The sequence below is a fragment of the Piliocolobus tephrosceles genome, chromosome 4 (assembly GCF_002776525.5).
Source record: "Piliocolobus tephrosceles isolate RC106 chromosome 4, ASM277652v3, whole genome shotgun sequence".
NCBI lineage: Eukaryota > Metazoa > Chordata > Mammalia > Primates > Cercopithecidae > Piliocolobus > Piliocolobus tephrosceles.
In genome coordinates, this window is record NC_045437.1 from 142827655 (window position 1) to 142843145 (window position 15491).

At 38.8% G+C, this 15491-nt stretch overlaps 1 pseudogene; it reads right to left on the reverse strand.

The window, feature by feature from the left end:
- Positions 1-13460: 13460 nt before the first annotated feature.
- LOC111552607 lies at positions 13461-15276 on the reverse strand (annotated as a pseudogene).
- Between the last annotated feature and the right edge of the window lie 215 nt (positions 15277-15491).

A 15491-nucleotide genomic window follows, 5' to 3' on the forward strand; every position in this document is an offset into this window, starting at 1 on the left:
AAAAAAAGATATTCCATGCCAATGGAAACCACAAAAGAGCAAGAATAGCTATACTTCCATCAGATAAAATGAATTTCAAGACACAAACTGTTCTTGTAAATGTAAATTAGTACAGCCACTATGGAAAACGGTATGGAGATTTCTCAAAAAACCAAACATAGTACTACTATATAATCCACCAATCCCACTATTGGATACTTATACCAAGGAAAAGAAATCGGTATATCAAAGCGATACATGCACCCATGTCTATTGCAGCACTAGTCACAATAGCAAAGATATGAAATCAATCTCAGTGTCTATCAATGGACAAACGGATTTTTAAAATGTGGAATATATACATAATAGAATACTATTCAGCATTTTAAAAAGTATGAAATCCTATCATTTGCAGAAAAATGGATGGAACTGGAGATCACTATGTTCAGTGAAATAAGCCAGTCACAAAAAGACAAATATCACGTGTTCTCACTCATGTGTGAAAACTAAAAAGGTTGATCTTATGGAGGTATAGCATAGAATTATAGACTAGAGTCTGAGAAAGATTGTGAGGGCAGGGAGATGAAGAAAGTCTCAGTAAAGGATATAAACATATGGTTAGATTGAAGGTTTAAGTTCTAATGTTGTTTGACCACTTTTTTTTTTTTTCTTTTTTGAGACAGAGTCTTGCTCTGTTGCCCAGGCTGGAGTGCAATGGCACGATCTCGGCGTACTGCAACCTTCGCCTCCCAAGTTCAAGCAATTCTTCTGCCTCACCCTCCCAAGTAGCTGGAATTACAGGCGCTGGCCACAACGCCTGGTTAATTTTTGTATTTTTAGTAGAGACAGGGTTTCACCATGTTGGCCAGGCTGGTCTTGAATTCCTGACCTCAGGTGATCTGCCTGCCTCAGCCTCCCAAAGTGCTGGGATTACAGGCATGAGCCACCACTTTTTCATAAGGTGACTATAGTTAGCAAAAATGTATTGTATATTTTAAAGTAGCTAGAAGAGAGTACTTTAAATGTTCCCAACACACACACATACACACACACGTACACACACTCACACAATTTTCTCCCTATAAAATATGATTTCCAGGCCCAATCCTCTCATAAGCATCCTAGAGCAGTAAAGATTTCACATAGTGACATCAGACTTGAGTTTGTTTCCAGCTTCACCATTCACTTACCATGAGACTGGACAAATTAGTTAACCTCAGAGTCTCAGTTTTCTCATCTGTGCGCTGAATATAGTAAGAGTATTCAATAAAAAGGGCTGTGGGGAGGATTAAAGAAAACACTTCATGTAAAGAACATAACACAGCATCTACTAATCTACCACAGGGTAGACATTCAGTAAATACTACCCATTTTTATATTTTCAATATTATTACTGCTTGTTATTATGATTGGTCTTATCTAGCAACCTAGTTTTATTTGTCAATACTCCTCAAATTGTAATATACATCATAGTAGTAGCTCCGTGTGTTTACCGTAAAGTCAGGCATCATGAGGTTGGTAGATTACCCCCATTTACAGATGAAAAAACCTGAGACAGGTTAAGTAGCCGGCTCAAAGTATATGACTTAGAAGGAATCCTAATCCAATAAATCTGACCCACGCAGGATTGCAACATCTGAATTATGCCGCTTTGATTGTTATTTCCACAAGGTGGCGACCAACCATAGAGAATGGCTTGTCCTCTTATGCCCTCTCAATAAATCAAAACAATGTCCCATGGTGGTTAGTCAGTACTTACCCTTATTAACAAAAGCATTTTCTTCCAGGAGGAGAGCTTTCAGTATTTAAGGAAACTAAATATTTGGAGATAAAAGATACATACTTAAATAAGGATACTTGTAGCCAGTATTAAAGAGGTTTGTTCAGTAGAAATTTAGAGCACAAGTATGCACTTGAAGAAAATGTGAAGGAAAATCCTTTATGAAAAGTAATCAAAAAATAAGCAGCTTCCTACAACTACTCCACAACTGGAGTCATAATACACACTTCACGTCCCCATATCCACAATTCAGTCATTCCTTTGGAGAGATGAAAACAAAATTGCAGCTGGGCATGGGGCTCACGCCTGTAATCCTAGCATCTTGGGAGGCTGAGGTGGGCAGATCACCTGAGGTCAGGAGTTCGAGACTAGCCTGGCCAATATGGTGAAACCCTAACTGCAAAATACAAAATACAAAAATTAGTCGGGTGTGGTGGCAGGCACCTGTAATCCCAGCCACTCAGGAGCGTGAGGAAGGAGATTCACTTGAATCTGGGAGGCAGAGATTGCAGTGACCATTGCACTCCTGGGCAACAGGAGTGTAACTCTGTCAAGAAAAAAAAGAAAGAAAGAGAAAGTAACCAAAATTGCAATGAATTTAAACTATGCACATATACACCTGTAAGTATTTATTGTCTTCCACCCTTCCCCAATGTATTAATGAGAATTCTGCATTTTCAGCATTTCCTACTATGCCTCAATTCTTTCCCATCTTCAGAAGATGAATTTCAGCCACTCCAGTTCTGTCTCTGGCCAATTTGTGACATAGAATTGGCAAATGAGCAGAGAGACAAAGTGAAAAGTAAAGAGAGGGAATTTTTATCAGAAAGACAAATATTCAATCAATTAAAAGCTGAGATATGGAAGCCAAAAGATAAGAGGTGAGAAGAAAAATGAAGAGTCACTAAGCTTGTTTTCTTGTTTTCTTTGATTGTTTTGTTGTTAGTCAAGTTGAGTTTTTATGTGATAGGGAAGGTTTAAAGAAAAGGTTTGGAGTGGCTTCAGAGTGTAAGAGATGTGAGGATTGGAGAAACTAGGAAAAGGGGGATGGTCAGAAGATTTCAGTTATAAATTATATCCCTGTTAATCTTTGCCAAGAGATTCAAGTAAAGATTTGAATCACCTTTAATTACTTTAAATATCAAGCTTGGTTTCTTTGAAGTTGAATGCACAAGAACTCCAGGCAGCGGGAGCTCCCAGGTTTTTTCTCATTACAGCAGCCTGTTGGAGGCATCCACGCATGCACACACCTTGCTGGCATGAAGGGTACCTAAAACAGTACCACTTTTGCTCCTTCCTGCTTCAAAGCCGAACCTAGAAAATAATTATTTTCAATATACTAATAAACTAATATTAAGCATCTGTTCCCTTGCCACTTTAAAGGATGTAATATGAATATGAATCCCTTATACATCTGCTGCTCTCTATAATTTTCAAACATCTTTTTTAATCTCATTTGAACTTCGCAACATTCTTGGAAAGCAAACAAGGGTCATTGTCACCATTTTACAAGATGAGGGAAGGGAAGTTCATACAAGTTGCATGGGTTGCACAAAGTCACCCAGTCACTAAGTGGCAGAGCTGGATTTTAACTTTGATCTCTCACTGCAAGTTCACTGGGCTCCACAGAGCTCAAATGTACTTCAAATACTCCTTCATGGAGAGTTCTATATACGTATAGGCAAAACCATTGGGCTTAAAGCTTGAAGATCTTGGTTACAGTCCTATAATGTTGGGCAAGTCATTTTTCTGTTCTGATCTGGTTTATCAACTTTTTCAGCTGTGTGTATTTTAGAAGTAAAATATTCTACATTTGTAATGATAATAGCTATTATCACTAAGACTTATTTAAGATAGGCACCTCTATTAAGTATACAGATTTATCACCCACTTAATCTTCATAACCTAGCAAATTTTCAGAGAAGTTAAAATAATTTTCTCAAGCTGTCAAATAACAGAACCAGGATTTGCACACAGGTCAGAAAGATTCTCTTTTCATAGTGCTAAATTGCCTCAAAATCTCTGTTGAATTATGAAAATAGGTGAGTGGCTATGAGGCTTTCTTCTCTCAGGTATGATGCTGACCTGACGTATTTAATGTACACACTAATTTGATAAATTAAAGTTATAATAATAATGACAATAATATAAAAATGAAAGTAGTAACAAATTGTATTAAGCGCTATCTATAAATCAATTGCTAAGCACATAAAATTATATAAAGTATATGCATCATCATATTTAATCCTTGAAACAACTTTATGTAGTCAGTGGTTTTATTATCCACATTTTAAAAAATAGCAAACCAAGAACTAAAAGGAGTAAATTTTCCTTCCATATCCAGTAAGTTGTAGAGCTTAAGTTTACATCTGGGTTAGTCTTCCACAGAATCTACGTTCTTAACAACTGCCTTGTACTTTCTGAGTAAGTGGGGATTTTCTGTGGCCATTGCACCTGAACCTTTGTCTTGAATTGATGTGGGTAGAGAAGCCTCTCTTCTGAATGAAAGCAGAGGCCCCTCCTCTCCAATCTCAGTGCCCATTTCTCCATGCCTAACCCCTCTCCCCTGTTGTATCTCCTGCCCTAAATTGTTGATGCATCACCCTCTTCCTTCCTTTCCCACTGCACTAAACCAGAATGTACTTATTTACACAGTTTCTATTCCATTTATCAGTACGAAGAAAAATAAGTTCAAGAAACTAGAACTTGATAAGATGCATTTCTCTTCTTCAGAATAAAGGCTTGAGAACTTGACATGAGAGAACAATCAAAACATACCGGTTGAAACAAGCTTCGGGCATGATTCTGGATTATGTCCATATTTCTGAAATCAGTGTTCTAAGCAAGTGATACAGGTTTGGGTACTTAATCTAAGTAAGTAGTAGGCCTTTGTTGAACTAAATACAGGACATCCCAGTCCTTAAACTGGGAGAGAAAGGCCAGCTTTCACTGGAGAAAACCTAGTTTCCAACTGAAACAAGAAGAGAAACACTAGAGTTTGCCTCTAAAATTCATGAACACCAACTCACGGCTCTCTGCTCAAACATAGGCAAGTAAGCATTTCCAAAATTAGATTTTTATACAACTCAGACACGCCCTTAGCCTCCCAGAACATGGCAGAGCCACCAGGCTGACCCCACACCCTCTTCCAGACTCAGCAACTGAGGGGCCAGAGGCTTGCTCAATGTCAAACAACTCTTAAAGATATGCTCCAAATCCCTTCTTGCCCTTTTATTAACCCTTGGTGCTTTCTTTTGGGAAATCTGACAACCATGGAGTTATCCTGACCAGGACTGTGTAGAACTGCCCTTGAAAAATACTCCTTCCCTCCTGACTAAAATAGGTCCTCAAACTATCATATCCATCAGTGGTCTTAGGGAAACAGTCTAACATCTTCCCAAATTACTGCAACAGACAGAAAGAAAAAGAAAGGAAAGAAGGGAGGAAGGGTGAGAGGAAAGGAGGGAAGGGAGAGACAGAGAGAAAGAAGAAGGAAAGGAGGAAAGAAAGTCTTTGTCAATAATAAATGTCAGAAATGGAAAATTACTTCAAGTTAAAGAAATGTTTCTCTTGTGATTTCCTTAAGTTCCCAAACTTATTTGGTCACATGTCTTTCTTATCTCCTCCGCGGAGAAGCTCATAGGTTTAGTGTTCTACGAAACGCAGTTTGGAATATGCTTAAGCAGGCCAACATTCTTAAGATTCCATTTGCAGACAAGATTCATAAAGCTGAAATGACTTGTTTAAGGCCCTTCAGTATGCGTTTAAAAGAAGGAGGGTTGCAGTCTATGTATTTTCACCCTTGAGGTCAATAATCTATCTACTGCATCATGCTTCCTCATTCCAGGACCACAGCATAACTTTGGTCCGTAGGACTCGAAAACAACCTAAACTGCATGAGACCAAGGACTGTCTGTCTTGTTGACTGCTGAGCACCCAGCAGAGTGCTTGGAACATTGGAGGTATCCATGATGTTAAAAGAAAAACTTTAAGCAAAAATTTAACAGAATTTATTTAAGCAAAGAATGATTCATGAATCAAGCAGGAAAGCCAAAAGGAAAACAGAACCAGAAGTTCAGACAGCCCCTCTCTGCAGTGGGAGTAGCAAGCTTTTTTAGATCAACCATGAAAGCAAAATAGGGAAGTTACTTGATAGGCTACAGCTAGGCATTTCTTTATTGGGGTGTGATGCAGTGGAGAATCCCAAGCTAGAGGTTAGTTGGAGGTTTCTGATTGGTTAAACTTAACTTGTGTTTTACTGTTTACATTTAATTGAGTTTTGGTTTGCTTGTGTTGGAGTTCCTATTACAGAGACAATCTCAGGCTAATGGGCTTCTTCTTATTGGCTTTAACTGTAAGTATTTCATGAATAAGTGCTGCACAACAACACAGAATTGCATTGCCTTATTGACTCTTCACAACATCCCTAGGATTATTATTTTCAGATTAGACCTTGAGATTCAAAAAAGTCAGTAACTTGTCACAAGTTCATAGAATGAATAAATAATACAAGAGTCAAAACTCATAAGCAGGTCACTCTGCCCCTGAACTCCATACTCTTTAACTATAATTGTATACTATCTCAGTATTTCCCAAGTCCTAATGTACATAAAAATCATCTGGGTATCTTTTGAGAATGTAGATTCCAATTCAGTAGGTTTGGAGGAAGGTCTGTAATTCTACATTTCTAACAGGTTGCTAGGAAAAGTAGATCCTGCTGTTTCACAGACTATACTGAACAGCAAAGCACTAGTCCACACTCATAGAATGTCAGAGGTTTAAAGAGAAATTTAGGCAGTCAAACTGGAAATATGGAGCCTGGATATTACAAAGTGCTTACCCGTAGGTCATTTATTAATGCTTATATCACAACTCTGAGCTAAAACCAGACCCAATCCCATTGGTCCCTACTGTAGACAAGATACCACAGGGGGACAGAGCCAACATGCAGTGATGCAGCATGGAGAAAACCAGAAGGAAAATACTCAATAACACTTTACTACTGCCCGGTGATGGTCCACCAGTGTTCACCCTTGTCCAAACCCATCAGGAAAACAGGAGGCAAGGAAGTCCTGGACATAATTCAACTAAGTAAGCCTCAATGGGTCACAAGCAGGGTAAACAAAGGTGGATGGTGGTTCTGGAAGTGCCAACTGAAGCTAGCTGAGGTATTTGACTCTCTGTGGAGACCACATCAAGCTGATTTCAACTTTCTCTTTTATCTGGAATGAAAAAAAACAGTAAGAAAAAAAAGTAGGGATGGGAGGTGCTTTTTTTTCCTACTCCGTGCCTACATATTTCATCTAGAATTGGACCACACTCTCACCTGTGGAAAAGAAATATGTCTTTTTATTTGGGAGGTTAAACCCTTTGCAAGTGCTTATAGAATAATCACGAAACCCTCTCACTCTTTTCTCCCCCAAAATAGACACGCTTTACCACCTTAAATTCTCTCCTCTCTCAAACTCCAGATATTTAACTCTCAGAATTCTCCTACAAGTTACCTTACTGCTTCTTCTCAGATTCACTGCTAGGTACCTCTTCTTATACATAACAGTTTTTTTATGGTACTCTACCTACATTTTTTTTTTCCCCTGTTCAAGCCTTTCTATCTTTGGGGATCCACTCTCAACTCCATTCTTTCAGTTCCATTTTGCCATCTACCTGTGGGAAAATTTTACCTAAATGCTGAAGATGCCCCTCAATTTCAGTAAGTGCCCAACTTGAATTTACCAGCATTCCTCTGATCTTTCTTCTGTGCTCTCCCTTTTCTTAGTAAAGTCACTATAATTTCCCTGCTGATCACCTAGTTTCCAAGACAGGTCTAACAAATTATAGCTTCATTACACTGCTAGGAATTTTATCCTCTGTTTATTTTCCACTGAGAGAAAAACCATGGTTAATCCACCTTTTTTCTTACTTTCCTAATTAATTCCCTGCTTCTTGGTTTTTTCCTCTGTGGTTCAATTTACACACACCACCATCTGAATAATATTCCAAAATTACAATTCAGATCATATAATATACTTTTAAAATAATGCAAGTCTCTCAACGTCCATTGAAAGGAAAGGAGCTATGGATGTGTATGCATGAAGAGGAAAAGGAGGCCAAGTTAACATCCCACCTGTTTGAACTCCATTGGCTATTTTGTTCTTTATCTTACACATCTTTTTGTTGGAGGTGAGTGGTATATTTGTTTTCCTTTTCATTCATTTTCTATTTTTTTTAATTTTGAAATTAGAGTTGGTACAAGGAGGGAGGGGAAAAATGAGACTAGTGGTAACAGAGGAGGAGGAAGTCATGCAAAGTCTGAGTGACCAAACTGGTCATTAATAGTTGCCAGTCATCAATGGAGAAATTGAAGGGATGAATGATCTTTTCAAAGAACCGGTGTTTCTATGTATGGCTGAAGCATAATTCCTTCATTGACTTGTTTTCTTAATAACAATACTAGTTCTGGGGGCTTAGAAGTCCTGGCAAGAAAATGCCAAAATTCTAATGATTTTATTTGGAATGAAACCAAAACTTAAAAAGCTCGGTTTAGTAGAGTTCTGTAAAACCTTCACTTACTTAGCAGTCCCAAACGTTCTTAGAGAAAGTATATTTTTCAACTGCTGCAACAAAACACACTTAGAGGGATTTGGGAAGAAAGAGAATGAATGTCAACTCCCAAGAAGAGGATGAGTATGAAAATAGAGATAATGAAGGTGATGTGGAAGATGAGCTGGTCCACCTAGAAAATATGAGGAAGAGGAAGAGGAGGAGAATGAGGACAAGATGTAGCAAGTTCAGAATTGGAAAAGGGGAAACAAGAAATAGGCTGCTCATTTTCAAAGAAAGAAGAATTTTAGAATAAATATGATGATAGCTATGTTGACAAAGAGAGAAAGAGTAGAAGATGAAGAAGAGCACCTTTGAGGGAAAAAGAGGAAAAAAGATGTTAAGAATAAGAGAATAAAAGAGATAACAAGATTATTCTAAAACCAGACTCCCTGATCCTGCTGATTTTGCAAGAGGATAGTCATTTCTGTAGAAAATAACATGTAACTTTTTACCAGAAGTATGTGTTCTACTATTTTCACATTGTCATTATGCAAAATAAGCCTTATTAATCTGTTAATGGTAATATTTTATAGGGTGAAAATTTTTCATTGATATCATTGTCAAGTTCCATATACATTTATATGGAGTTTTAGCTTTTCTCATTTTTTTTTTGTTAGCCATCATCAAGACATGACTAATTTTACACAGATTTAATGTGGTTCACTTCATTCATAATGTGTCAAACTGTTTTTTTTTTTTTCACAACGAGTTGATCATTTTCATAGCTGACTCTAAGATATCTAGTTTGAAGACTTTTTCTTTGTTTGTTTGCTTGGTAATGTTTTTAATAATTAATTTGTTTATTCATTTGTTGTGTCATGGGAGCAGTTTAGAGAGGAGCAAAAGGATAATGAAGATTTTATTTGATTACACGGTGCATGGATTTTAATATTCTTCATATAGCAGTATGTATATTGTGTGTTAAGTGCCTTACAAAGAGTTCCTTAAAGTTTTGAACTTAAATTACCTTTTGTGAATTTATATTTTTTAAATAAAATCATAACACTTTAAAAAAAGCAATTCTGGCTATTCTTTGCTGTATCTGTTCTCTGTTTTATCTGTATTACATTTAAAGATTTTCAAACCTAATCAAGTCAAATAAAGTAAAGATTTGTCATTTAAAAAAATAAAATTACATAATGATTTCATACTGGGAATTGCAACAGGAATGGCCTTTTAAAAAGAGCCCCATTTAACCACACCCAGGCTGGGTGGAATCCAGATGGCTTATGGGTAGAACTGACTCCACCCTCACCTCAAAGATTGGCCCAGATGGGCCTAAGCCCATCTACATTATCCTATCTCTCATGCCACGCTGATTGTGTCAGGCATCAGTCAGTACATGACACTCCCTTGGCCATAGCAAAAGAGTGCAGGATTGGGCAGGGACATAAATGGGGCAAGTTCAAAAAAGGTGCAGGAATTTTTTTTCCTATGGTCAAGATGCAGAAGAAGAGCACTTTAGGAGGCTGAGGCAGTTGGATCACCTGAGGTCAGGAGTTCAAGACTAGCCTGGCCAACACGGTGAAACCCCATCTCTACTAAAAATACAAAAAAAAAAAAAAAAAAAAAAGCTGGGCATGGTGGTGGGCACCTGTAATACCAGCTCTTGGGAGGCTAAGGCAGGAGAATCACTTGAAACTGGGAGGCGGAGGTTGCAGTGAGCTGGGACTGTGCCATTACACTCCAGCCTGGGCAACAAGAACAACACTCAGTCTCAACAAAAAAGAAGATAAGCTCTCTTCTTCTGAATCATGTGTACTATGGTTTGAATGTGTTCCCCAAAGTTCTTCTGTTGGAAACTTAATCCCCAATGCAACAGTGTTGAGGGGTAGGGCCTTTAAGAGGTGCATAGGTCATGACAGTTCTTTCCTTATGAATAGATTAATGTTGTTATCACAGGAGTGGGTTTATTATCACACCAGTGAATTTGTTGTAAAGGTGAGTTTTGCTCTCTCTCTCTCTCTCATTTTCTTTCTTTTTCTCTGTCACCCACACAATGCCTTCCACCATGTGATGGTACAAGAGCCTCAGTAGATGCAGTCCCTCGATCTTGGACTTCCCAGCCTCCAGAACTGTGAGCCACCACATTTCTGTTCTTTATAAATTACCGAGACTTTATAAATGTCTCAGGTGTGACAATGTCATTTGGGAGCTTGAGACCTAGAGCTACTTCAGCTATTTTTCTATATTGGAAAGCCAGCCTGAGGGTAAAGCCAATACACAGAAGAAAAAAGACAAGAGAAGATCAAATGGAAGCTCAGCAAAAGCTCGAAGGAGCTATTTATGAAGCCAAGGTTATTTCTGAACTTTTCAGATAATTGAGCTAACAAACTCCATTTGTTGTTTAAGCCAGTTTAAGTTACATTTTGTTTCTTTTAACCAAAACAGATGTTGATATACCAACAGACTAAAATTCAGACTCAAAATCGGGGATGTGTGTGTATGTGTGAGTGTGTGTGTGTGTAAATCTGATAGTTTCTTACTTCTCTATATACAGCATTGTTCTTTAGCCCAGCACTGCTCAATAGAACTTTCTGCAATGATGGAAATGTTCTATAGCTGTGCTGTTCAGTATACTAGCCATTAGCTATATACAACTTATAAGCACTTGGAATGTGACTAGTATGGCTGTGGAATTGACTTTTTAATTTGATTTAACTAATTTTTAGTGTTCATATATGGCTAGTAGCTACAGTATTAGACAACACAACTGTAAACTAATAAAATCTTCCTTGAATATAACCTGATCTTTTACCTTCCTTTGCTAACCTTGTTTTTTCCACTTGGAATGCCTTATTTTCTTTTGTCACAGAATTAATACATAACCATTCTTATAAGTAAAGTTCAAATGCTCTCTGTTCTATGAAACTTTTTAAAATCACATTATCCTGAACTACAAACATCTCCAATGTTTTATTTTTGATTTTTTAAATTCTCTGTGTGATCTAGTTTGGGTATTTGTCCTCTTCAAATCTTATGTTGAAATTTGATCCTTAAAGTTGGAGGTGGGCCCGGGTGGCAGGTGTTTGGGTCATGGAGGCAGATCTGTCATGAACTGTTCTCACGATAATGAAGGAGTTCTCACTCTATTCATTCCTGAGAAATCTGATTGTTAAAAGAAGCCTGGGTCCTCCTCCTGGTCCCTCCTCTCTCACCATGTGGTGCTTGCTCCCCTGTACCTTCCGCCATGAGTGGAAGCTTCCTGAGGACCTCACTGGAAGCAAATGTTGGGGCCATGCTTCTTGTACAGCCTGCAGAGCTGTGAGACAAATAAACCTCTTTTCTTTATAAATTACAGCCTCAGGTATTCCTTTATAACAACACAAACAGACTAAAGTTCTGGCATTTATAAACAACGCTTTGTTTTTTAAAAATTGACATTTAATAAACATTTGTTTTAAAAGAAGAAAAATGGACAAACACATTCATATTTGATATTCTAGGAAATATGGAAAGTTAAAATAATTCCTGTGAATAGCTAACATAGACCTCACATCTGTCTCTTTCTCCAGGTCACACTACTATTAATATTGATTCTCAGTTAATACACATGAACGATTCCCTTATTTCTCTCTCTTTTCCTTCACATCCACTATACGAATAATGCACCAAAATGACCATCTGATCATGTCTCACATCCACTCCAAGCACACTGAGGATATTTTGCTGTCAAATGAATGTGAATATAATTTTTTTTTTTTTTTTTTTTTTTTTTGATACGAGTCTCTCCCTGTCGCCCAGGCTGGAGTGCAGTGGCACGATCTCAGCTCACTGCAACCTCCACTTTCCAGGTTCAAATGGTTCTCCTGCCTCAACTTCCTGAGTAGCTGGGATTACAGGCGAGCATGACAGTGCCCAGCTAATTTTTGTATTTTTAGTGGAGAGGGGATTTCACCATGTTGGCTACGCTGATCTCAGACTCCTGACCTCAGATGACCCACCCACCTTGGCCTCCCAAAGTGCTGAGATTACAAGTGTGAGCCACCATGCTCAGCCTACAATTGATTCTTTGAAAAAGCATTTAAGACTCTCCCTAAACTACATTCTCAGGCTTTATAGCAAACACTTCTGATCCCATCGCCTCACTGCAGCTTGTGTCACTTGTCACCATCTCTGAACATATTCCATAAAATCCAATAATCCTTCAACTGTCAGGTCAAATTCCACCTTCTCCATTCTGGATGAATAGGGACACCTTGGAGTGAACTTTTAAAAGTAGCAATAATGATAGAGAGGGGCCTAAAAAACATGTTCTTTAAGGAAAGTTGGAAGAAATTGAGATGCTTCCCATGGAGGAGAGAAGATTTAATGATTGGAGAGTTGTAATGGGAAAATAGATTACACTTGTTGGTCAGTTCTAAGAGCAATAACTATGGCCAATGCTTGGGAATTAGAGAAAGACACTTTCGGCCAAAATGATTAAGAAATATTTCACCAATCAAAGACTAGTAGAATCTTTCTTGTTTTTTTAATTAAAAATTCTTTTTTAATTGAAAAATAATTTTTGTTCAATTACAGGATTCTTCTTTAATTGAAAAGAATATTTTTTACTTGAAAACTTAAATTTAAATTCTTTTCAATTAAAAAAGAATCTTGTAATTGAAAACAATGCTTTTTCAATTAAATAATTATTTTTAATTGTTCTTTTTTCAATTAAAATTGTAAATTTTTAAATTTATTATATGTTAACATTTTCTCTGTTCCAAAGACTGTGCTATTTGCTATTTATATGCATCATCATATGCGAGTCTTTTAACAAGTCTGAGAGCTAGGTATTATAATTCCCATTTCACATTAAAAAAAAAAAAAAAAAAGAAAGAACCCCAGACACTTAGCTTAAATACCTTGTCCAAGATATCACAGTCAAAGATTTGGCAGAGGCAGCATCTAAACCCACTTCCATCTGACTTTAGAGTCCATACTCTCTGGCACCTAGTAAGTTGCCCTAGTGAACCACTCATCTTTGGAAGTGTGAAAACAAAGTCTGGATTACACTCAGGGAAACAGTAGAATGGGGTTCTAAACAGCTGATGAGCAGTTGAACGAAAACATCTTTTTATTGGCAATGTTCAATTTCCTTTAATGATACCCATCTTCATGAAGGGCAGGTGCAGGCTGCTAGGCAATAGTAAAAAAATGTTCTCTTGGAGATCTTGCCCTTACTGAAGGCTTTGCCTAAATGCTTGAAGACCCCCTCCCAGAAAAAGTATTCTCCAACCAGTGTCTGGGTCTCCTTGCTTCCAGGATCCAGTTCCCACCTTTTATATGACTCAGAGTCCACCTGCCAATCTGGACTCAGTGGAAAGGCAAGTTCTTGGCCTTGGAAGACCCAGATTCCAGAAATGGAGCTGCCATTGTTGATTCCAAAGAGGATGACACTGGCAAAGGCATCTTCCTCAACTCGTCCAATCGCTGGAACATTCTAATAATGAGACTGTGACTCATGAAGGTCTGGGTGAGTTCTTCAGGGAAGCGATACTCAAGAGTATCACAGGGACCAGCCATCTTTATCAAAGTGCTCCCCAAAACATAGCAGTGCCTCAGAGGGTGTGTCCTCGATGGAGTACTTGTGCTTAAAATTCATCCAACTCAAAGGTATTCTTGGGCTGCTCACATTCTTCCATCTCTGCCTCAGGAGTAGGGGCAGCCACCTTCTTCTCCTTCCACTCACCCTGGGGCTTCTGTTTCTCTTCCCGTGAACCCTTCTCTTTCCGTGGAGTGTCCATTTTAGGCTGATTCACTGCAAATATTTTAGCATCAAAGTGGGCCATGTTCTCACAGTTTCATTTCCACCCAAGACAGCCTGGAACTGAGGCTGGTAGATGTAGGTGAGGAAACAGCGGTTGGTAATGAGAATGCCCTGGTAGAAAGAAGGCTCTAGAATCTGCCTATTTATAGAGTCGCAACAAGGTGCAGATAACTATGATGTCAGCCAGTGTCACTCGTTCACTCATCAGAAAAATCCTCATCTTCAAGTGAGCATCCAGCAGCCCCAGGTTTCACCTCACCTCCTCCCTTGCATCCTGGTGGCCTGTTTGTCATGGTGCATTTTGCCCAAGGTGGAAGCACCCAGGTACTGGCTATCATCAGCAAAGTTCACCCACTGCACTGCCTGGGCTGCTGCCTCTGGAGCACTTCCCCACAGCTAGCTGCTCATTGCTCACATAGGCGGCAATAGCATTGCTCTCCTACACAGAGAATCCATCATCACCCTCAAACACTAGAACCTTGTGGGAAGGAAATTCAGGGGTATGGTTGGTTTGGTCGAAGTAGAAGTGAGCATAGAGCATGTGAATCTGAGCCCTGCATTACTGAGCAGCAATGAGGGCCTACTCATCGTACACCAGCCCTCCAGTTTTCAGGACATATGTTCAGGTTCCCAGCGCCTTGGTGATTCTGCAGAGAAAGGGGTGGGGCTCTTCATGCTGCAACAAAGTAAACAAAAACTTTTTTTTTTTTTTAGACGAAGTTTCACTCTTGTCACCCAGGCCAGTGGAGTGCAATGGCACAATCTCAGCTCACTGCAATCTTTGCCTCCAAGTTCAAGTGATTCTCCTGTCTCAGTCTCCAGAGTAGCTGGGATTACAGGCACCTGCCACCACCTCCAGCTAATTTTTGTATTTTTGGTAGAGACGGGGCTTCACTATGTTGGCCAGGCTGGTCTCAAACTCCTCATCTCAGGTGATCCACCTGCCTCCACCTCCCAAAGTGCTTGGATACAGGCATGAGCCACTGGCCTGGTGTTAAACATCTTTGAGAACAATTACAACAAGAACAATCACATGGGAACTTTACGTTTGGAGTAGTTTTACAACAATCAGAGATGAGTTTAACAGGACAGTTATGATGGAAGCAGAAGAATTAGCAAAAGCAAAGTATGATTTCTGCCTTTCTCCTACATATGCCAGCATTACCGATGTATCTTATTCTGCTTTATGTTGAAGTTCTTTACATTTGAGGTACTTCAGAAGTGTACGAGGGACATCAACACCAATGTTTCACAGATATGCAAGCCCTTGGAGAGATGTGGAATCTGATGGAATCTATTTCCTTGCCTTCTACTACCTCCAGGCACCAATGCAATGAGGCTCATTCCACCATTACACCGACAATTTTTCTGTCGGTG